The sequence below is a fragment of the Megascapheus bottae genome, chromosome 10 (assembly GCF_031878675.1).
Source record: "Megascapheus bottae isolate mThoBot1 chromosome 10, mThoBot2.hap1, whole genome shotgun sequence".
NCBI lineage: Eukaryota > Metazoa > Chordata > Mammalia > Rodentia > Geomyidae > Megascapheus > Megascapheus bottae.
In genome coordinates, this window is record NC_143518.1 from 31479681 (window position 1) to 31503442 (window position 23762).

Here is a 23762-nt window from a genome sequence, read left to right on the forward strand (position 1 = left end):
TTATGTTTACTTACTCAGCATTCCTTGGGTGACTGGCTGTGAATTAAGATGATGACTTAGGATTGTTTACCGAATTGAAAGTGACCTTATTTAAGCCGAAATTGCAAACACTCAAAGCAATGACCTAAATGATAGCTGTACTAATTGAAGCAGGATATAATTGATAGGGGAGCCACCCTTTCTTTATAATTAAAATAATTCTGATAAAATTATAAATCCCTCCTTAGATCTTATGTGATTGCCCAGGAGAGAAATTTGGAGTATGAAGTCTACAGAAGAGAATTAATTTTCAAAGTGATCATTTCCCCTAGGAGCTGTGTGAGGGCATACTATGTAGATGGGGTATTGTCAGAATTTTGGCTGAGAGTGGAGTTATATAGTCTCCTTCATTTCTATGAGAGATGGTTACCGAACTAACCCACTAAGGTTCACAGAATGGTTTTGAGGACTTTCCTTATTTTACACCACTCTTCCCCTTTCTGCCTTTTTCTGAGAGCTCACTTCTTCAGGTTGCTTCATTTCCAACCTTCTTTTTTTTAATTTTTTTTATTTCCAACCTTCTTATTTAGACTATGTCAGGACAGCAGCCTCAGGCTTGGGCTTATTTGTTTGGCCACATGATTCTAAGTTAGATAAATAAGTCCTACTGTAGATTATTGAGACAGGTGCTAGGAGGCCCTGTTATGGAGTATTACCATTGTAATAAAGCATTGCAAATAGTTAACCTTGGAGAATATTCTTTTGCTTGAGATAATCCTGTCATTTTTTGATTCTAAAGCCTGAACACTCATGGGCTCATCCCACCTTGTACAGGTTAGACCAGATCCCCTAAAGCATGCTTATCATTTTGGGATTGAACGTTAGAGCACAGCAACCTAACAGGAGGATAGGCCATGTAGTGTTTCCTAAATTTTATGATCTCAGACCTTAAAGATATCTTTTTTTTTTTTTGCCAAGTCCTATCTTGTGTAATGATTATTTCTGAGTTCTTGCTTTGAGAAGATCTGAATTGGCTATTTACCCTTGGCTGAGTTGTTTCCTTTCTCTGGGCTTAATTTTTCTCATCAAACTATTGCTGGAGCTAGGCTAGATGATTTCAAAGTCTTCTTAGGTCACCCAGATGCCTTCTTGATGGAAATGGTTCAGGTAACATCTAGAAAACCAGTAGGGGATGCATTGTGGGGCTAACGAGAACACTAGTCCCCTTGGAGCTCTCCATATGGTCCTACTTGTCTGGTGGCTGCAGCAGAATTCCCTGTACCAAGTGAGCAGGGTTCACACAGCTGTCTCATCAGCCCACTGCTGTCCTTCATGTGGTCTTGTACCCATCCTTTCAGGAGAACAGATTGATGGGGGAAGTGAGCACTCATATCTGTAGAGTCTTGGCAGCTGAGTGCAGTCATGGGACTGTTTACAGTGATCTTAACTTGAGTACTGTTCTGCCTTCCCACCTTAAGAGTCCTTCCCAGGTACCAGTACACTTCCAGACAGCTCTCTAACCACTCAAAGACAGGTGGAAACAAACCCTGATAATATAAAATAGAACAAAGTGATACACCAGAGACACCAACATCAGAGACACTGGGGCATCAATTACCTTTCTGGAAATAAAACTAGCTAAGAGCTATTGCAGATAAAAAAATTATATCAAGAGTAGCTGTGAAAGGAGAGGGCTTAAAACTTTTAAGAGCAAGCAAAAGGCACAGACACACAAACGATGACCCAGTGTTAGGCACAGTGTAAACAGTTCCTAAATTGGTGAGTACAACACATAGATGCCTGGGTACAGAGGCTAAGGGAAATTTGATTTGGGCATATGTTATTTACTCTGGAGGAAAAGCAGCAAGCAACACACATTCTGCAGGGGGTTAGCAGCCTTGGGGACATGCAAGCCATTATGTTAATTTGCTTCCCAGGCAGGGAATATCATGGGTTCAGGTCTAAAGATAAAAATTCTGGAGCTGGGAGCTTGGCCTAGTGGCTGAGAGTGCTTGCCTAGCATGCACTAAGACCCAGGTCCAGGTACAATTCCTCGCATATAGGTGTGTGTGTGTGTGTGTGTGTGTGTGTGTGTGTGTGTGTGTGTGTCTGAAAATGTTTCTATGGCTCCAGTGGTATAGCTGTAGCCTTGAGAAAGCCTGAATACAGTGCTCAGGCCTTGAGTTCATGGCCTAGGACTGGCAAAAAAAATTTTCCAAGACTGGGCTGGGAGAGTGGTCTAGTGATAGAGTGCTTGCCTAACGTTCATGAATCCCTGGATTTGATTCCTCAGTACCACATACATGGAAAAAGCTGGAAGTGGTGCTGTGGCTCAAGTGGCAGAGCACTAGCCTTGAGGAAAGCCCAAGGACAGTGCTCAGGCCCTGAATCCAAGCCCCAGGACTGGTTAAAAAAGATTCCAGGACTTTGGTGTAGGAGCAGATTATGGTATCCAGTTCACCACAGACTCTGACAGTGCTTAGGCCTTCTTTAGCCAAGTCATCTCTCAGCAAGTGTGGGCTTGCAGGACATGTCACATGGAAATCCAATAAAACCAGCAAGGTCAGACTGGAAGAGAAAAGTTCCCAAACATGCAGAGAGCCGAAGCACCAAATAAGCATATATGGACATATTCCATCTACGTACGATCCTGGGGTCTGCTTTTCATCCACCTGCTATAAATTATTTTTTACTTACCCTTCAGGCTATAGGAGTCCCGCTTGACATGTTTAATTCTTGCAGAGTAAAGGCTGAAGAAATGGCTGTAATTTGCTGTGTTCCTCAGTGAAATCTTTATGAGTGGCATCATCTATGCTGTGCATTCCTGCCACACTCATCCAGAGGAACAGGGGAAGTCTTGAGACTGCATGCCAGACTTAGCGGAGGAAACAGATCTCACTTTTGACTGATAAAAAATGACCAGGCTTACTCATCATTATGCCTAAGATGGAGGTGGGACTTTGCCAACCATGGCAAAAACGGAAGCCTCTGATGTGGGATACCCTCTTGATGGGTGCTGGGTAGATTTTGGTGAGGGAGAGACAGCTGTGTTATAGAGCTCTGGAAGGAGAAGGCTCTTTATTGAGTGGCATTGGACATGTACCTTCACTTCTGTAGGCATTAGTTTCCTCTTTGGAAAGACAAGGGTTATGGATATTGCTTTTCAAGGATTGTTACAAAGATGACATATAATTTAAGATAGCACTCGATTGCTTCTCATACTCACTCTGTGTCAAGTATGTGATCTTTTAGTTACCCCGTGAGTTGCATAGTGGGAACCCATCTTACCAATGGAGAAATGATATCCAAGGGTGTGAATGTTCACTTATGGAGTAGGTGGATGATAAAGCCTCGAGCTCCAGAAACAGACCATAGTTCATACAAGTGTCTCATCTTCCTTCCTTCCTTCCTTCCTTCCTTCCTTCCTTCCTTCCTTCCTTCTTTCTTTCTTTGTTTTTTTTTTTTTGTAGGTCATGGGGCTTAAACTTGGCCCTGAGGTCCTCAGCTCAAGGCTACCGCCTTATCCTTGAGCCAAGCCCCACTTCCCATTTTTTAGAGGTTAATTAGAGATAAAAGTCTCAGGTCTTTTTGTGCCCAGGCTGGCTTTGAACCTTGATCCTCAGATCTCAGCTTCCTGGGTAGCTAGGATTACAAGCGTGAGCCACCACACCTGGCTTTCCTTCTTTCATTTTACATGAATTCTGTGAAATACATCATTCTTTCCTAGCATGAAATGGTGCCCTTGACTTCAGATTGGTTCAAGCTTATGGTTTTTGTATTTGGTTGTGGGATTTTGAACTCTGGACCTGGACGCTGTCCCTGAGCTCTTCAGTTTAAGGCTAGTGCTCTACCATTCAAGTCACAGTGCCGTTTCCATAGTTTTTGTATTTTTTTTTAAAAAGTAGTTTTACTGTGTAGACCAGGAGGGTCTTGAATCTAATGACCTTCTTGTCTCAGCCTTCTGGTGCTAGGACTATAGGCCTATAATACCACACCTAGTTTAAGCCACCAGTTTTCATGTAATCTACTTGGGATTCCTTGCTTTTCAGAAGGATTATGATACTTTTCAGCATCTAAATTCGTTTTGTTTTTGTACTAGCACCTTTTTCTTAAGTGTTACTTGGGGAGGTACTGGGATTTGAACTCAATGCCTTATGCTTACTAGGCAGTCACTTTACCACTTGAGCCACACACTTAGATGTGGCTGCTGCTGCTTCTTCCTCTTCTTCCTCCTCTTCCTCCTCTTCCTCCTTCCTCCTCTTATTAAGACAGAGCCCCGCTATTTAGCTGGAATGGCCTGGGATTGCCTAGCATAGTTTTCCTCATTTGGGGTGTGTGTATATGTGCGTGCGCGCGTGAATATGTGTGTGTGTGTGTGTGTGTGTGTAAATGAAAAAAAAAACACCTAACTTATCCAAGCTCACAGAGAAGGACAGAGAGCAATCAGTTGTTGCCCTGTGACTAGCTTTTGTATTCCTATATAGAGAGAATCCCTTCCAAGGTCACCTGCACAGACTACATCCACTGGGAAAACCAGTGCCTACACAGCCAAATCCTGCATGTAGTGACAATCTCTCTTTAATCAGGGGTGGGTGCTCTTTCCTTACCCTGCTCATCAAAGCAATGGTTGAGATTAAAATTCTAAGGCAGTGAAAACTTCACACAAACCTATAAGCTCACAGCTCAAGGCCGAAGGAAATGGAGTCCAGTCTCCCTCAGCATTTTTCAGAGAAGGTTTTCAAGAATATATGTGATATAGAAGACAGAAGTTCCAAAAAGAAGTTCAGCAGAGAGGAAGATGTTTATATAGCTGATAAAGAATTGAGCTGGGCATGTGGTTTAGAGGATGGGAAAGGAGAGCATTTATCTTGCCTGAGGCTGGGGAGAATGGCTTAAGTCTAACCATCCTTTTTCCTAATGTCTTTGAAAGGTTGCTCCTTTTCTTATTGGGATGGTTATTAGAGAGATTAAGTCAAATGACAGTATTGCCTCTTATTTATGTCCCCTAAAATATAACAGGACACATGAGGTAAACTTGGAGGGTGGTTGAGCTCGAGGGGGTCATCATAGCAAGACTTCCTCTACCACAAGCTTTTCAAAGAGCATCATTGTTTTCCATCTAGTGTTCAGAAGGCTGTCCCATGAGTCAGCTCTTCCCATACTTCCATTCCTGGGCAGGCTCAAAACAATTATTTTTAAGACCTAGCTATGATTCCAGTGAGACTGAAGTAGAGGAAAGCTGAGTGAATGGCTAATTTGTAGATAAATGCTTCCAGGCAGGCTCTCCTTTGGGATTCTCCAGAAGAGCACTTGTGATACATGAGGGAATGTGTTTTCCACTTCTGGTATACTTAGAAATATCCTGTCCTGCCATACATAAGTGGCTCACACACCTGTACTCCTAACTATTCAGGGTGTTGAGATCCTGAGGATCATGATTTGAAAACAACCTGAAAGAAAACTTGGCAGGAAAGTCTGAGAGTTTCCATCTCAAAAAAGGAAAATGACCAGGAAGAAGTTGGGCTGGAGGTACACAATTCAAGTGGCAGAGTATCAGTTGATCAAGCAAACATGATATCCTGTGTTCAAACTCCAGCATCCTGCCCTAAAATATCAGGGTAGGATACTAGAGCTTTTGAGTTGCTATCCCATGGATCTTACTGTCTTCCTTCCTGGAAACTGCCTCAAATGTGTCTGCTTCCCACTTCATGGAGGCAAAGGCAGGGGAAATGCTTGTGTGAACTTCTGAGTCATATGTCCTGTTGCATCACTTAGCCACTCACCTTCAACCTGTTTCCTCAACTTGGAGCCTCCATGCTCTGCAGGAACAGGCTATATTGGATTCTTCTGGAGATAGCTTCTTTTGCTTGTTGCCTTAGTAACAGAATTCAACGAATTCCAGCCTCTGGAATATGTGTGCCTGATGAGGTAATGTCTGTCACATCTCACCTCTGTTTTTCTTCCTATGCCCACTCCCTGTCTTCAGGACCTTTGTCCTTCACACTTGGACTTATGTCTTCTCCCTTCCTTGGCCTTTGTGCCTTATTCCCACCCTCCTTATAAGGCTTTTCTCAGATTCATTTAGATTTTCCATCAACCCGGCCTTCAAATCTTCCCGTGATTGCCTCAAATAACTTTAGGCAGAGCAGGCTATGGTTGAAGTGTGATGATGGGAGATGGAGCAAAGGGGAATTAGAGGAGAGTCTGGGTTGATAGGCAATGCAGTATGTAATACTTAAACCAATAGGCTTTAGACTCAGACATCAATAAAACCCCAGTGTCCTTACCAGATAGCTGGGTGACCTTAGGCAAGTTTTTTACACTCTCCCACTCTGCTCAAATGTAAAGTGGAGATAATGATAGCAGCCTCCTTAAGGGAATTTCTATACAACTAAAGAAGCTCATTTTCAAAAGGGCTAGGCTTAGCATACTTGAACGTAGAAATGCACTAAAACGTTAGCTGTGATGGTGACGAGGACAGGAGGGTGGTGGTGGCAGAGGTTGAAAGAGGCTGGCCAGGGGATGGAAATCACACAGATGGAGAATCCAGGTGCAGACCAATTCGGTTTCAAGAACAAAGGATTCAGTTTAAGGGTTTATAATTTGCTCACTCCTTTTGATTTCCACGGTGTGTTGGGCAGTCCACAGAGAACTTCACATTCTTCTCTCTCGCATCATTCTCCAGCAGCACTCTGGAGTAAGTAGTGAGGGATTTTAGCTCTTTGCAAGGCTGCACAGCTTGCTAATAGTTACTGATGGCCAGAGCCGGGATTTGAACCTGGTTGTAAATCTGGACAGGTGAGACGATTTCTAGCATCACACACACTGCTTTGGTGTCTCTCCTGGAGTTATTGAGGTTTTTTTTTCTTATTTGTATGTGGAGGGGGGCGCTAATGTGATCTTTGGGGGGAAATAATAGCCTGCTTTGATTTGCTGCCCCTCCATAGAGTTCACATGTGTAATTTGGTCTTAATATGTGATGACTACTTTTGTGATGCATGCCCTCTCAACCTTGTGCTCTGACTCAAGAGTCTCAGTTGCTTATCTCCACAACTTTTTTTTCAAATCTTCGCGGTGGGACTGTCAATTGCGAAATGAATGAGCTTATCTGAAGTTCAGTGTGTGTGTGTGTGTGTGTGTGTGTGTGTGTGTGTGTGTGTGTGTGTGTGTGTGTGTATGTGTGTATGTTCTTTTAAATAATGACTATAGCTACAGAATTTTAAGTATTAAGCGATAGACCTATTGAGAAGGGCTACTTGTGATTTCTCTAAGCATGCATAGTGCAAGGTCAGTGATTGGTGATGGTAGAATAAGGAAATGACAGCAGAATGCATTGAGGATATCTGTTGTGCAAGTTTTGCCCTGTCTGTGTGACTCAAGTGAGTGTTTTCTATTTTATTTTTATTTATTTATTTTTTGCCAGTTCTAGGATTGAACTTGGCCTGGGCACTGTCCTTGGACGCTTTTTGCTTAAGGCTAGCATTCTGCCACTTGTGCCACAGTGCCATTTCTGGCTTTTTCTGTGTATGTGGTACCTAGGAATCAAATTCAGAGCTTCATACATGCTTGGTGAGCACTCTACCACTAGGTCATGCTCCTGGGCCAAGTGTTTCCTATTTCAGTTGCTATCTTAACCCTCTAGGACAATGTACTTTGGTGGTGACTTTATAACAAATTGCCGTTATGTATATCACAATAGTAGAACTGGGCTGTGATGCGGGCTCTGGAGGTGGGAACATGTATATGTATACAGTAGGGATGAAGAGGTGGTGGAGCCATCAGGGATAGACTGAGTAGCCTATTTGGCAGATGTTTTTTATAATAATAAAGATGCTCTTAAATATCAATTTTCTGTACTTAACAAGAATTTTCTGTTCTTTCAATAACAATGCTTCAAAACAAATAACTTCATAAATATCTTCCTCTTATCATTCCAGGTACATACACTTCCAATAACCTGAATATGGATTTCAGTACTATTTAATTAAGCCCTAAATCTATAAAATGAACATTCAATATTCAGAGTAAACCCTTGACTTGTTCTCTCTGAAGATAAACAGGTGAGATATTTTTTGAGCTCAGTGTGCTGAGATAATTAAGATTAGTTGCCATAGAGAGGAGAGAGAGAGAGAGAGAAACACATTAAAATGTATCATATCTTTTGTGTTTAGGAAATTCACTTAATTAAATATTCAGAGCCATCAGATCTACTTAGACCCAGATACCTATTCAGCTGTTAGCTACTGGGGCTCCAAAGAGACTTTTATTATGCAGGAGAGCTTTTTGATCATTCTACTTCTTTGCTCAGAACTCCAATAATTGTTCAGGTCTGGTTTTGCTATGGGGTTTCCTCCCCTTGCTCTCCTTCACAAGCTGGCCCAGAATTCAAAATTCTGCTGAGAGTTGAACTGTCAGGCATGTGCCACCATGCTGTCTACTTAATTATTTTAATGGCTCCCTATGGTCATGTGACCCAATGATGTCTAAGCCTTTTAAGGTCTGGACCAGACTTCTTTCTCAACAGTATTATTTACCACCTACATACACAGTTACTTCCGCATTCCCCTTGGCCTCTCTAATCATCAATTGTGTGTCTCTCTCTTTTGTGCTCTGTTGGCTTTGAAAGTGCCCACTCACCCTGTAAGACTCACTTCAAAATCTGTGTTTAGCCAGGTGCCTGTAGTGTACAATGTAATCCTAGCTACTCGGGAGGCTGAGAACTAAGGATTGTGGTTAGAAGCCACAGGTCAGCAAAGCTCAGATCATCAATTAACCAGCAAAAAGCCAAAAGTAGAGCTGTGGCTCAAAAGGTAGAGTTCCAGTCCCAGAGGCAAAAGCTAAGCCAGAGGGTAAGACCCTGAGTTCAGAAAAACTATTACAAAAAAAATCTGTACCGAGATCAAATGTGAGTCCTTCTTGGATTCCGCTAAGATTTTATATTTTCACAACCATGTGCATCACAATGTACTGTAACTGTAAATTTCTCCCAGTGGATTGTAAGATCCTGAGCTGACATGCACTTTTTTTTGTATTGTTATGTAATATGTATAGCTCATGTAGTTACTGCATTGCTCCTGTGGAAGAAAATTAAGTAGATGGCATCATGTTGCCAATTAATAATATGCTTTATAACATCACAAAGACTCCTCAGGGAGATGAATGATCTAATTTCCTATGTGGTATGCATGGAAAAACTCCATAATTTGTGGCCTGTGGCTGTGGCCCAGGGATTGAGTACTTGCATGGTATGTATGAGCTATATTTGTTCCGAAGCACAAAGAATGAAAGAAAAAGAAAGAAAGAAAGAAAGAAAGAAAGAAAGAAAGAAAGAAAGAAAGAAAGAACGAAAGAAAGAGAGAAAGGTTTTTTGTGGGCTATAGCTGAAGCTTAGGGATTGAGTGTTTGTTTCTCATGTGCAAATTGATTCAATTCCTAGAGCTCAAAACAGGAATAAAAGTTCCACAATTTCCGACTGAGGGAATTTTACATGCCTGGCAGCAGTAACATAAAGCTAGACCTGTTATTCATTGATACCTGAAAGCTCAAAAAGTAGTCTACTAGGGCTGGGAGTTTGGCCTAGTGGTAGAGTTCTTGCCTAGCATGCATGAAGACCCAGGCTCGATTCCTCAGCACCACATACATAGATAAAAGCTGGAAGTGGTGCTGTGGCTCAAGGGTAGAGCTCTAGCCTTGAGAAAAGTCCAAGGATAGTGCTCAAGCCCTGAGTTCAAGCCCCACAACTGGCAAAAAAAGTAGTCTACTAAAAATTTCCCTTCGTGATACCTATAGCATTGAGCTGTAAAAACTCAGCAACAAGAGACCATGCAACTTGGTAGTTAGAATTTAGACTTGAGACCTGACTTAATTGTGCAATTGGAAACTTAGTGAATTACTTTTCAGTTTTATTATCTGTAAAATGGGGACAATCATAATTTACTACTAATTAAAGTAGCTATTATTTTGTGTGACTTTATAATGGTTATAGGATTTTGATAAAATATAGTAATACAAAATAGTGACATAATAATGTATGGCTTCCTGAAGAAATGATAATTACAATTGCTTTTGGAAAGCAAGGATGAAAGAGCTGGGGAGAGGCTGGAACTGATTTCCAGGGCCTGAATTTTAGTACTGGTATGTTTAGAGGTTATTCTTTCCTGTGGAACCTTGAAAGAGTAATTTGATCTGTAGCTTCTGCCTCTTCTGTGAGACAAGGCACAGATGCTTTGTGGTTTTAGGTTCTGTGCAGCCAGGCTAGGGACAAGCAGTGGTGTGGGAGATGTTTCCTTCACTTCCTGTGGAAAGGTACAGTCTAGGTGTCCTTTAAAATGTTATCCATTCATGTTCAATCCTTCAGGATGAGCTTGGTATGACCTGGAATTGGCCGCTAGAATGCCGGGAGCAGCCAGTAGCTTCTGGGAAAGAAGAGACACTAGCAAAATTCTTGGCTTCATTGGGGAGCAGGCTCCTTCCACAGAAGTCACAGTTCCTGGAGAACATCAGAATGGCAGAGATACATGACCTTGGGAGAAAGATGGAACAGTCCCAATCCTGTTTTTTTTTTTTGTCTTATTGGAGAACCTCCTCCTACCAAATAGAAAGCAGAAATCGAATGGTTCTCAATTGTGAGAAGCACAAGAGTTTAAGCATGCTGGTAGGCAATAGGGGAAATGGTGGCATTTTACCAGTGAACAAATGTGGTTAGTTGATTGGGCCAATGAGAATGGCACAAGGGAACAGTCAGGAATTTTCTGTAATTGAAAAGAAAATTCACATTCATGGGAATAATTACTAGTGAAAATTACATTTCCCTCATACTTTTCCCCATTGCTCTCCATTCCCAAAGGCACTCACTTTGATAATTTCTTATGTTTTTAAAAGTAGTGTAGGCATCATCTGTATTTTGCTTTTTTGCATAGCAATGTATTTTGGAGCTTGTTCTATAATAGTGCATGTGTTCATTAATCATTTCAACAATTCGAGTGCCTCTTGTGAGCCAGGCACTGACTGTTCTAGGAAAAAGGATAAAGCAAGACAAGATCTCAGCTCTCCTCAATGTTTTAGTGACAGTAGCAGGAAATAAACAAGTAAATGGTGATTATGTAACATCACCTCAGGTAGTGTGATTACAGATGCAAAGAAAAATCACCACAGTATGAAGGCAGAGTTCTGAGGCTCACAATAAGAAGGCCAGAGAAGACTGGGCTGGGGAGATGACAAAAGAGAAAAGCCCATGCTAAGGGCAGGGTGGATGGACCAGGTGGAAGGAATGATATGCACTTAGCTCTTGGATGATGTGTTAGTGGGACAAGAAGGAGGCCAGAATGAGATGAGGGTGTGACTGGACAGGAACTCACAGGGGAAGTGGAGCCTATGAACCCCTAGAACTGTGAGAAGGAGCTTGGCTTTTATTCACAAATAAAAAGCCATTGACTAGTTTAGGCAGTGGGTAAAAAGACTGTCAAGGAACAAGAGTGGAAGAGAGAGGGACCAGGAAACAGTGACAGTAGCTCTGTTAAGGATGTAACGTAAATTTGTAGCTGGGAAACAGAGCTTTCAGGATGTGAGGGCTATGAGAAAGAAATCACAATGATTCCAAAGGTTTTGGTTCAAGCTTCTGGGTAGGTGATTTGCTTTTACCAAAAGAGGCTGCTTGGGCATTATGGTGGCAATTTCCATTTTTGGTGTGGTTGTAAAACCTCAGGACACCTGTTTCATGTCTCAATGCATATTCAGAAGCAATAAGATATCTAAGTTGCAGCACATGGCTTAGGTCAAAAGTGTAGATACAAATTTGGTGGGTGGTGGTAGAGAATGTTTTCTTTTTTTGCCAAGGGTCATTTATATATAACGTCAGCACAGGTCATACAGAGTTTTCAGTATAGGCAGATGGGTCTCAAGCAGCTGACAAAAAGCATCACTGTCTGTCCTGTGGGGCCTTGGATGGCTTGTTGGCTAGGAATTCTGCACCCCATGATAAGGGCCTACAGAAGATTAGCAGAGAGAGACTAGAGAGAGAAGGTGTCCAGGAGTGATCCCTGAGTCCCCTTTTCCCCCCACAGTTAGCAGCTGGGAAGGGAAAGAAAGCAAACAAAGGGGACTGAGCGAGGAGGAATAGCTGATGAGGGAAGGCATCATCCAGACAGCCTGCCGTCGAATGTACTGGATAAAAAGTCCCCAGATTCTTACATCTGTGTGGCAGCCCCTGGTGCTATGTGCCATGGCTAACTTACACCATTCATCAGTCTTCTGTGGTTGGCCTTACCCATAGTTCTGAGTGAAAAAATGTGGGGAACAGTTTGAAGACCTCTCTTTTTCACTGAAGCAGAATGAGTTGATGAAGTACTTAGATGGAGCCTGACACTAATGCTGGCTTACAGAGAGCATTATGGATGATATTGTGAGAATCAGAAGGTAAGGGCAGGAAAGTTCTCTGGAAACCACGATTAGCCACTGTGTCTGTGAGCAAGAAAATACACTGTCCAAAGTCACGTGGCATCTTGACATGGCAGGGCTCTGAACTCTCTGCCAACTCTCGGCAGAGCTCTACATTGTACTAAAAGTCAAAATCTACTTCCCTAAATTTGCTGAACTTCAGCAACTTTGGCTCTATCCTGATTGAAGGTAGCCTGGTATACATGAATGAGCAAAGATTACAGGCCAAACAGATCTGGAGTGTAAATCCAGCCTTTTAATCTGTTTTAATCAGTGTGCAGCAGAGTTGTGCTTAATTCTCAATTTTTTTTGAAGAGTGTTGACATAAAATATCAAGGATCGCAGGTGTTTCAGTTCTATGAAACCCCTCTCTCTGCCCTACATGGGGCCAACAGTAAGTGTGAACCCCCTCTGTGCCCACCCTGGCTCCTTTTCTTTCTCTCAATAACATCTAAACAATGGGGGAGAAGTTGGGACATTCCTCTTTAAGAGAGAAAAAAAATCTCAGAACAAATCAAAGTCAAAATCTCCCTCATTTAGGGTCCCTCTCTCTCCTTTTTTGTCCCTCCCTCTCCCTTCCTCCTCTTTCTTCCTCTCCCCCTCTCCTTTTTCCTGTCCCCCTCCTACTCCCTTTCCTCCCTCACTATTTTCCTTTCTCCTCTCTCTCCTCTTCCCAGCTTCCTTCCCTCCCCCCTCCTTCCTCCCCTCCCTCCTCTTCTCTTTCTTCCTCTTCCTTTTTCTCTCCTTAGCTTAATGCTTGATGCTGCTCTGGAAATAATGTCTTAATACAAATGTCTGTAAAGAAACTAAGACTACATTATAACAGCTAGTCTCGAACAATGTGTGTTGAGGGGAGTATCAGAAATTAAGTCCTTATTTAAAACTTAAAAAGAAAATAGCATCATCCATGGTCATAAAGGAAATGCAAATAAAAACAACCCTAAGATACTACTTTACCCCAATTAGAATGGCCAAGATTTTGAACTCAGACAATGACAGATGTTGGTGGGGTTGTGGAGAAAAAGGAACCCTACTGCACTAGTGGTGGGATTGTAAGCAAGTTCAGCCACTCTGGAAAGCAATGTGGAGGTTTCTTAAAGAACTGAAAATAGACCTTACCTACCATCCCGCCATACCACTCCTGGGCATCTATTCTGAACATCATAACCCAGGATATGATAAGGACACCTGCTCAGCTATGTTCATCTCTGCACTATTCACAATAACCAGGTGACAGAAACAATCCAGATGCCCTACTGCAGATGAATGAATAAGAAAATGTGATATATATATATATATATATATATATATATATATACACACACACACACACAATGGAATTCTACATAGCCAACAGATAAGATAAAATACTGGCATTCCCAGGGAAATGGATGAATCTAGAGCAAATCATGTTGAGTGAGACAAGTCTAGACCAAAGGAACAAAAGGCACATGGTATCCTTAATATGTGGCTATTAGATCCAAACAGTACAAGAGAGAGGACTCAATATTTGCATACCCAATGCTATGGACATGGTATTGGAAATATAAACACAACTACATAGACATAAAAATTTATGACTCTATAGACATAATGTTTTATTTATTACATAAATTAATATGTATCTGACATACAAACCCTCAGCCTAATTTTAATTATGTTCTAAAATCTGAATGCCAGTGATTGTATATAGAGATTCCCTTCTTGAATACTTGTTTGTTAAATACGTCATTTGAAATATGATGTAAAAATCAATGTTAATAAATTCTTTAATAAAAAAGAAAATATCCTATTTTTTCAGACTATTCACTATCTCCCTAATTATTGTGCCACTTGCAAAAACATAGGAAATGCAAAAATGTACAAAATAAAATAATGCGGAATTCCATGACTATTTACATTTGGATGCATGTCCAGGCTTGTTCCTCTGTAGAAGAAGACGTAGGACACCCAGGTCTCCTTCAAGAGACCCCGTTCACCTCAGCTATTGGTTCTTTTGGGAGTGTTTCATTATCCAAGCTAAAGTTCTCCATTCTAGTAATGACCTTAATTGGGGACTGGGCAAGTTGTGCCACCAGGGCCTGACTGACCATTTCCCTCCCTAGCATGGGCCTCTTCTCTAAGGAAGTCTTCACTGCATTGCTTACTGGGCTGGCAAAGATCCTGCACGCTTACTTTGTAGTCTGAGGGCACGATCCTGTCTTTTCTTTTCTTTCAGAGCTATTATTATCTACCCAGTTTTATCTCCTAACTCCTGAATCTTCACAAAACATGTACAGATTTTTTTCCCTTGTCCCCATTTTTTTAAATGCCTGGGCTGGCTTTGAACCATCCTTGTCCCCATTTCTTAAGTGATAGTACAGCACAACTATTTAGCATTTATACTGTATTAGGTACTATAAGGATTGTGGAGCTGATTTTATGTATAGAGTAAGATATGCATAGGCTCTAAGCAAATACTATGGCATTTTATACAAGGGACTTGAGTATCCACAGAGGTTGGTATCTGAGGGGACTATATTATGGAAACAAAAATACTTGTTTGGTATAGTCTTGTCTTGTCTCAACGCATGAAAGAAAAACAATTCCAATCAGTTTCCTTGATCCTAACAAGCCCAAGGCTGCTTGGACTGACAGGAGGATTTACTACACCACCCATGAGTTAAAAATGTAGGCTATTTATAGTAGCTACAGTTCAAGGGCACATATGTTGGGAAGGAACAAATGCAGAGCCTGAGTTGGGGCTGGGGGTGGTGAGGAGGGAAAGAGGCCAAAAGCCTTTCATGAGGAGACAAGATTTGATGAGAGGAAGGGCTTACTCTTCTCTGAAATCATGAGGGATCACAGAGAGGGTGGGATTTTAGGGATTACTGAAATGATAGGAGACACATGGCTTGGCATGTTGAGAGGGAGGGTTTTCCAGGCATCCTGTGTTCTTTTACAGACTGCTCAGAGGCTGGACTGGGAAGGGTGAGCAGGACTACATAATCTCAGCCCGCCACAATTTCAACTCTTCATTCAGATAAGACAAAAGATGTTTTTGTTCTTGTTAGAGAGATACAAACAATGTTTTCTGGCAGATACAGCTGACTTGTGGTGACCAGTGAGCAGAGAATAACTAAAATAGAATAAGTTATAACACTATAGACAAGGCCCTTAAAATTGAAACCCTTCACCACCAAAGTAGCGCAGGGTGGTAGGACTCTGAATGGAGTTCCCCTGCACCCCTCGCACTCCAATAAAGACTCCACATTTGGCCTTTTAAGGCTCCTCTTTTCTTGTGACTGGATCTACCATGTAACATCTGCTTGTCTTTTCTCTCTGTTTTAATCATTCAACATGATTAGCAGAAAAGGGCTACAGCAAGTCTAGAGTTTGATGGAAATTCTAGAAGAATAGTTTTAAGAACTAGAAGAAGAGCAAGAAATTGTGAAAAAAAATAAAGGCAGTTCTTTGAAGTTCAGAATTCTATTGTCTTCATATGCGTGTGTGTGTGTGTGTGTGTGTGTGTGTGTGTGTGTGTGTGTGTGTTGTTGTTGTTGTGTCCTGGGGCTTGAATTCAGGCCTTAGGTAGTGTCCCTCTGCGTTTTTAATCAAGGCCAACACTACCACTTGAGCCACAGCTCCATTTTTGGCCTTTTTGGAGAAAAAAGTATTATGGAGTTTCCTGGACTTTCCTGTCCAAGCTAGCTCAGATCTCAATCTCCTGTGTAGCTTGGACTACAGGTGTGAGCCACTTGTGCCCAGCCAATATTTTTCTTAAGGTTTTATTAACATTGATTTTTACATCATTTTTCAAAAGTTATGTTTAACAAACAAGTATTCAAAAAGGGGATCTTTATATACAATCACTGGCACGTAAATTTTAGAACATAATTAAAATTAAGCTGAGAGCTTGTATGTCATAGATACATATTAATCTATGTAATAAAACATTGTGTCTATAGAGTATATAGCCCATCATAGATTTTGTGTCTCTGTAGTTATGTTTATATCTCCAAGGCCATGTTCATAACCTTGGGTACCCAAATATTGAGTCTGCCCAAGTTTTTAAAAAGAAGTTATAGAGAATATATATTTGGTGGCTTGTGTCTGTAATCCTAGATACTCAGGAGACTGAGATCTGAGGACTGTGGTTTAAACTCAGCCTGGAATGCAACAGTGATACTACTAGACTCTATGTTGGAAATAAACTTTACAACTTTGCCGGGGGTGTGGGGGGGAAGCAGTGAGGAGAGAAAGCAGAAGAAAATGAGGGAGGGGGTAACACTGTTCAGAAAAAGATGTACTCACTATTTTACTTATGTAACAGTAACTTCTCTGTACATCACCTTTATAATAAATTCAAAAACCAAAAAAGTCAGTCTAGGCAGAAAAGTTGGTGATAGTCTTAATTCAAGTAACCAGCAGAAACCCAGAAGTAAGGACACAAGCTCAAGTGGCAGAGGGCCTGCCTTGAACAAAAAAGCTGAAGGACAGTATGTAGGCCCCAGGTTCAAGTCCCAGTACCAGTATCTCCACATTCCCCGCCCCCAAAAGAAATCTAAATTGGCTAAGGATTCTAGACATTAGTAAATTCAAAAGAACACGGTGCTGGCATATTCTGGACATCTAAGGAGTGCCTCAAGTATCATCGTAACATGACAGAGGGTATCACCTAGCAAGGTAGACTAGGTGTTCTAGCTCAGTTCTCTCTACCTCTGCTTACTAAGTCACTGATGCCTTTATGGGGGACTCACACGCACATCACCTCATCTAAACCTAGTTACCTCCCAAGGACCCCTCCTCCTCCAAAGCCACTTAACATGCATACTTAAGGATTAATTTTCCAACACAAGGACAGTTATTGCCTTCCTTTTTGAGAAGAAGAAGTTTAGTTCAGAGATTAGCATGTAGTGAGTGCGCATTTCATATGGATGGTGAACAGGGTCAAGTACAAACTAGTGTGTGGCTAGCTAGGCGTTAACCCAGAGCTCTTGAAGGGTAATTGGTGGTGGCTGAGTTATGGTAAGACTGAACATTCTTCAAGTTAAGTATGTATTTCCTGTTTAGGACATGGATTTGATGGGATATCTTAAAAGTAGGTGACTTAGTTCTCTTTAGATTTAAGTGGTTCTTTTCAATAGGGAAGACAATGAAGATAATTTCCCATTATTTCCTACCACAGGGCTTTGTCCTGGTCAGGCAAGTCTACTCATCAATTTCTGATTTAAATAAACTGCCAGTCTGGTCTGTGCCTTCCTTTGTGGATGCTGTGCTTCATGAGCCGATGCCCTCTCCTCTATCTTTATTGAGAACTGCAGTCTAAGAATCAGTGCTGATTGTTTTGGTAAAGCTGCCTTCAAAGCCCTTCCAAGTTTCCTTTTCCCAGGTCACTTAGTCTGACTTCTTTTGGCCACTATTGTCTGTAATTTGGCATTTACATACTGTGCTGCAAACTTACTTTATGTTTTAGATACAGATAGTATATTTATACTTCTATCAGAACAATATATTTCTTGTAGTCTGTTTTGTATTTCCTTGTAGGGTCATATTTCCTTATTGCCAATGCCCCCACAGTGTTTTGTACAAACCTTTCCTCCTATCAGATACCCAAGGATGATTTGAAAGATTATTTGAAGATTTCAGAAGAATTCAGAGGCTCATCTCCAGGTAGACTGCCACATCTTATTCTCTTTGTGATGCTAACAAGGCAGGAACAAAGACTACGCTTCACTGAACAAGCTGACAGCACTCCCAAGGGAAACAAAATAGTGGCTGGGAGTTAGCTAGCAACCGCTCAGCATTCCTGGACTGTATTCTGTAGAAAACCATCTCTGTGTGTGCCAAGTCAACTGAGGCATGGTCTGGTTCTCTTTGCTCAGGCTAAGTGTGGTAAGCAAAAAGGATACTTTTTGCTATAAGACACTGTGAAAACTCTGATGACACAGGCACATATAAGAGGTGATGCAAGGTTAGGTACTCAGGGAAGACTTTCTGGAAGTGCTAGAGCTTGCTCTGAATGAGGCCTAGAGAAGGAAGAAAAGATTTTGTTGGCCATCAGAGTCTGAGTTAGAAATGTTTGGAGAAATTTAGAAGGGGAACTTTTCTAAGAGAATTATTTCACAAAGAAGCATTGGGAAATCAGGAGATTTAATTACAACTGCCTCACGAGCAGGATTTGAAAAGTAGTGGGAGGCTCATGGAAACCTTAATTGCTGAGAAAAGTTAAGAGGAGAAATATGACAGAAGTAATGGGTCTGTATGTATGTCATGTCTGATTTGTCATTTTTCTAGACAGCACTCTGCCTCTTGCTTTTTTCTAGGATACAAGGGGGAAAAATCCTTCAGCAGTTTGCTCAGGAGAATGTACCATCTAAGTGCAGAAATGGGATCTGGAAATACTCCTTTACCCCTTTTAGGAAAGAGAGGTTTGTCCCGGGTTACCTCCTTGTTAAGAGTAATCATAAACATTTGTTCAGTAACAACAATGTGTGAGGTGCCTGAAAGAGCCCCAAATCAGGCTAAATAATTTCTTCCTTCCTTTTGTAAATAGAAAACAGCTTGCCTGATTTCTCTTCCAATTTATTCTTATGGTTGTCCATTGCTTTGGAAATCCAGGAGGATGTTTATTTTATAAGGTTTTGTGCAACAACCTTTCTATGCTAACAAAGAATGTCCTTGTGTGTATTAAGCTGGTTCTTTAAGATTAATGCAACATGCAGGAAAATGTGTGATAAATGATACATCATTAGCAGCTTTTAGCTTGTCAAGGTGGCTGCCTGTTGAATGCATGTGGAAACACTGAAGATCACAGTGCAATCAGAACATTAGCAACAGATGCCAATGCCAAGCAGTAGCCAGTTGAGAAGGATGAAACCAGATCCAACCTTCTGTGCTGTCTGCGAAAGGACTGTTAGGGTGAAGGCAGGACTTTAAGGTGATATCTTTTATAACTGTGTAATTATGTCTTTTATGACTGAATATAGAGAGACTGGAAGAACCAAGACAAAAGAATATGGCTGAGGAAAGAAGTTTCACACCCAGGCACAATAACCTGCTGGATCAGCTCCAAGGTCCTGTTTAACAAAAATTTAGGTCTCAGAGAGAATTTTTAAAATTAATTAGTTAATTTTAATTAATTTATCTTTAAGTAGTTATACAAAGGGGTTTAAATTCAACCTGTCAGTTTATGAATGCAGTGCATCATGCAAGCTTTAATAAGATACATCATCTGTTATACTATATTATATTTCGAAGGAGTCCTTGGATCTGTCTGTCTATATGTCATCTATCCATTTCCCCTTCTGAGCTTTTTATGGCAGGCATTTGTAGAATATGTTCATATAGTATAGTTTATGGGAGTGCACACACATGACCTATTGGTTATCTGTTGTTCATTGGTTATCTGTAGATAGTATCTAAATAGCCAGGATCTCTTAGTAGTGTCCAGAAGTAACCAGGTAACTTTGCTGATCTTGACTAGGTTTGCTACCTATCTGGCATGGGGGATTGCCTGGCCACCAGTTGATTTGGCCTTGACTGAGGTGACTTGGGTGACTCAGCTCTAATCCAAGTGACTCTTATATTCCATTGAGGTAACCCAGGCCTATTCTCACCCTCAGAGGCATGACAGAGCAAGCAGAAACAAGCAAGGCCTCATACACTCGTCAAAGCAAGTCACATGGAAAACTCAGTATCCAGTGTGATGTTGAAGGAATTGCAATCACCTAGAAGAAGGGAATAGATAAAGGGAAAGGAAAATAATTGGAGCAGGAATAGCAACCAACCATACAGATACATATAGAATAATAATGATATATGTTAGACTTCTTGCCAGAAAAAATGCAAGCCAGGAGACAATGGAATGACATTCATTTTTTTCTCTCTCTTACATTTTAAGTAGTTATACAAAAAAGTTTGTGAATATATCTTTTTTTTTTTTTTTGTCAGTCGTGGGGCTTGGACTCTGGCCTGGGTGCTGCCCCTGAGCTCTTCAACTCAAGGCCACTGCCCTACCCTAGGGCCTGGGTGTTGTCCTTGGGCTCTTCAGCTCAAGGCCACCACATCCAGCTAATATATCTTGAACAATTACACCCCTTTCAACATTCTCATCCATTCCTCTCTTACTCATCCTTTCCCTTAGTCTTCTAATTGTATAGGATATACATTGAATTCCTGACTGCATTTTCCCCCTCTGTTCCTCTGCATTCATCTACCCCTTTCCCCTTGACCTCATCCCACTCCTTTCAAGAACCCATTTCCTGGTATTTTATTTTTCTGAACTTAGATTTTGTCTTTCTTTTCTTCTTTTCCTTCTTCTTCTTCTTCTTCTTCTTCTTCTTCTTCTTCTTCTTCTTCTTCTTCTCCTTCTCCTTCTCCTTCTCCTTCTCCTTCTCCCTCTTCCTCCTCCTCCTCCTCCTCCTCCTCCTCCTCCTCCTCCTCCTCCTCCTCCTCCTCCTCCTCCTCCTCCTCCTCCTCTCCCTCTTCTTCCCCCTCCTCCTTCTTTTTCTTTTGATTGGTCATGAGGCTTGACTGTGGGTTTGGGTGCTGTCCCTTAGCTCTTCAGCTCAAGGCTAGCACTCTACCACTTGGTCACAGTGCCACTTCCAGTTTTCTAGTGGTTAATTGGAGGTAAGAGTCTCACTGACTTTTGTGCCTGGGCTGGCTTTGAATCATTTTCCTCAGATCTCAGTCTCTTGAGTAGCTAGAATTATAGGCATGAATCACTGGCATCGGGCTGATTTTCCCTTTCTAAGGAATTATACCAATTGAGTTCTCCCTTGAATCGACTGAACATCAGTTGATACTTTTGTATATACTTGTAAACACCCAATGTATTTATACATTTATAAGCTAAAGCTAGCTTCTACATATAAGGGAAACATGCATCCTTTGTTTCTGTGGGCCTGACTTACTTCAGTTAACATACTTTTTCCCAGGTCTTTCTATTACTTTATGAATAATACAACATCATTCTTTCTAATGGATGAATAACATTCCATTGTGTATATATACCACATTTTCTTTTTTAATATATTTTTATTGTAATTAATAGAAGGGTTATATTATATTTGCCAGATAGAAGGTGCATTACTTACAAACATTGCTACCCCTTCTCATGTTTTTGTCCCCATTTACCTCCCACCACCCCTCCCCTCATCTTGTTTTCCCCCTTCCCTATCCTATTTCAAATAAACAAATATACAATATATCAGATAACAAGGTAAGATACTGTAACACTATGAGATAACAAAGGGACAAAAAAAAGAGATGAGAAATAACATAGTACATTAAGAACAACAACCACACATTATATGACTCTTGTTTCTGTATATACCACATTTTCTTGGTCCATTTGTCCCATTAAGGGGCATCTGGGCTGGCTGATCCCATACCTTGACTATGGTGAATAGTGCTGCAATAAACATAGTTGTGCTTATGGCTTAACCATATCCTTGTTTGTAATCTTGGAGTGTTACTCTTAAAATACAGAAAGAAAAATGTAGGTTCAGAGTTCCATGCCAAGCTAAACAGAGAAAAATATCAAATGTATGAGATAAAGAGCGAAAGAATTCATTGCCAGCAGCCCTGCACAGCATAAAATGCTCAAGAAAATTCTTCAGGCAGAAAAATGTGATACCAATTAGAATTTTGACTCTACAAAAGAAACAAAAAGCACTGAAAATGTAATAATAGAGATACATTTAAATGCATTAATTTTTCAATTTTTTTTCCTTTTTCTCTTCTTCTGAGGTTTCAACTATTTGTATATTAAACTAAAACTTCCCCAGATATCCTGGGTTCTCATGTGCGAGCATGTATGTGTGTGTGTGTATCTGTGTATCTTGGGCCTTGAACTCAGAACCTGGGTACTGTCCCTAAGCTTTTGTGCTCAAGGCTAGTTCTCTACTACTTGAGCCACAGTTCCACTTATGGTTTTAAAAGTAGTTTACTGGGGCCAGGAGCATGGCCTAGAGTTAGAGTGCTTGCCTAACATTCAACGAGGCCCTGGGTTCAATTCCTTAGTTCCACATAACACAGAAAAAGCTGAAAGTGATTCTGTGGCTCAAGTGGTAGAGTGCTAGCCTTAAAAAAGCCCAAAGATAGTTCCCAGGCTCTGAGTTCGAGCCCCAGGACTGGCAAAAAGAAAAAAAAAGAACTCTTAAAAAATGCACATAAGGGGGTGGAGGGGGAGGGAAATGGGTACTAAGACATGTGAAAGGGTATCAATGTACATGAATTAATGCACCTTCTATCTGGCAAATATCATGTAACCCTTTTTCTAATTACAATTAAAAAATGCAAAAAAAAATAAAAAAATGCACATAAAAAAAGTAGTTTACTGGAGATAAGAGTTCACAGACTTTCCTTCCAGGGATAACTTTGAACCATAATCCTTAGAGCTCTGCCACTTACATATCTGGGATTACAGGTGTGAGGCATAGGTGCCTGGCAAGGGTTCTCTGTTCTGACTTAAAAGTAAGCCTACTTGTTTTTCCTCTTTGTGTTTCACTTTGGTGATTTCTACCTTCAAATTCACTTGTTCTTTCCTTGTCTGTTTCAGTTTACTACTGTGTGCATTGGAAGTGTTAGCTATACTGCTGTTAAAGCTCAGCTTTTCATTTCCAGTATTTCCATAGTTTCCATTCTGTGGAAATTATCTCCCAAGTAGTTTGTTAAATTCCCCCTTTGATAACTCTGACACCTATTTTATGGCTGAATTTGGTTCTACAACTCACTTTACCACTTGACACTGTTTTTGTTTTATTATTTATTTATTTGCTGCTATGGTATTTGAACTCAGGACTTCACTCTCTTGCTCAGCTTTTTCACTCATACCTGGCACTCTACCACTTGACCCACACCTCTACTTCTAGCTTTTTATTGGTAATTTGGAGATAAAAGTCAGATGGATTCATCTGCCTAGGCAGACTCAAAACTGATTCTTAGCCTTTTATGTAACTGGGATTATAGATGTAAATCACCAGCACTTAACTACTTTGTGTGTTTTTTTGTTTTGTTTTGTTTTTGTTTTAACCTTTACTTTCCTCCCCCTCTTTTGTGTAGGAAAATAGGGAGTTGGTTAAATAGTTGTTATCCCTGGTCATGCAACAGACTGAAGAAAGTTCCTTTTGACCTTTTCCCACCCTTTTATGTCATCCAGTAGGTCTTCTTGCTCCTTGTAATATCAAACCAGAAATCCTCTCTTCCAAGGTGGCATCTAGAAACCAGAATTCCTCTCTTCAAAGCAAGCCATAAAACTGTAGTCACTCTCTGGTCTTCTCCCTTCTCCCCCCAAATCCACATCTGTTTTGCCCTCTGTTTGGAGGACAGGCCGAGAAAATATGAACAGAGAGCACTTGTTG

The 23762-nt window shown here is 40.9% G+C and overlaps 1 protein-coding gene across 8 annotated transcripts in view; it reads left to right on the top strand.

Annotated features, from left to right (window-relative positions):
* Rxrg (retinoid X receptor gamma) overlaps nucleotides 1-23762 on the top strand; it is a 181924-nt gene that overhangs the window by 51779 nt on the left and 106383 nt on the right. For 6 of the 8 annotated variants that reach the window (XM_090340556.1, XM_090340554.1, XM_090340570.1 and 3 more), the window contains exons 1-2: nucleotides 18203-18288; nucleotides 19383-19469. The exons of 1 other annotated variant lie outside the window; for it this stretch is intronic. The gene's annotated coding sequence lies outside the window, so the exon portion shown is untranslated. Of the gene's footprint in view, nucleotides 1-18202; nucleotides 18289-18739; nucleotides 18825-19382; nucleotides 19470-23762 lie in introns of those variants that run through there. One more of the 8 variants, XM_090340557.1, reaches the window with a different exon arrangement.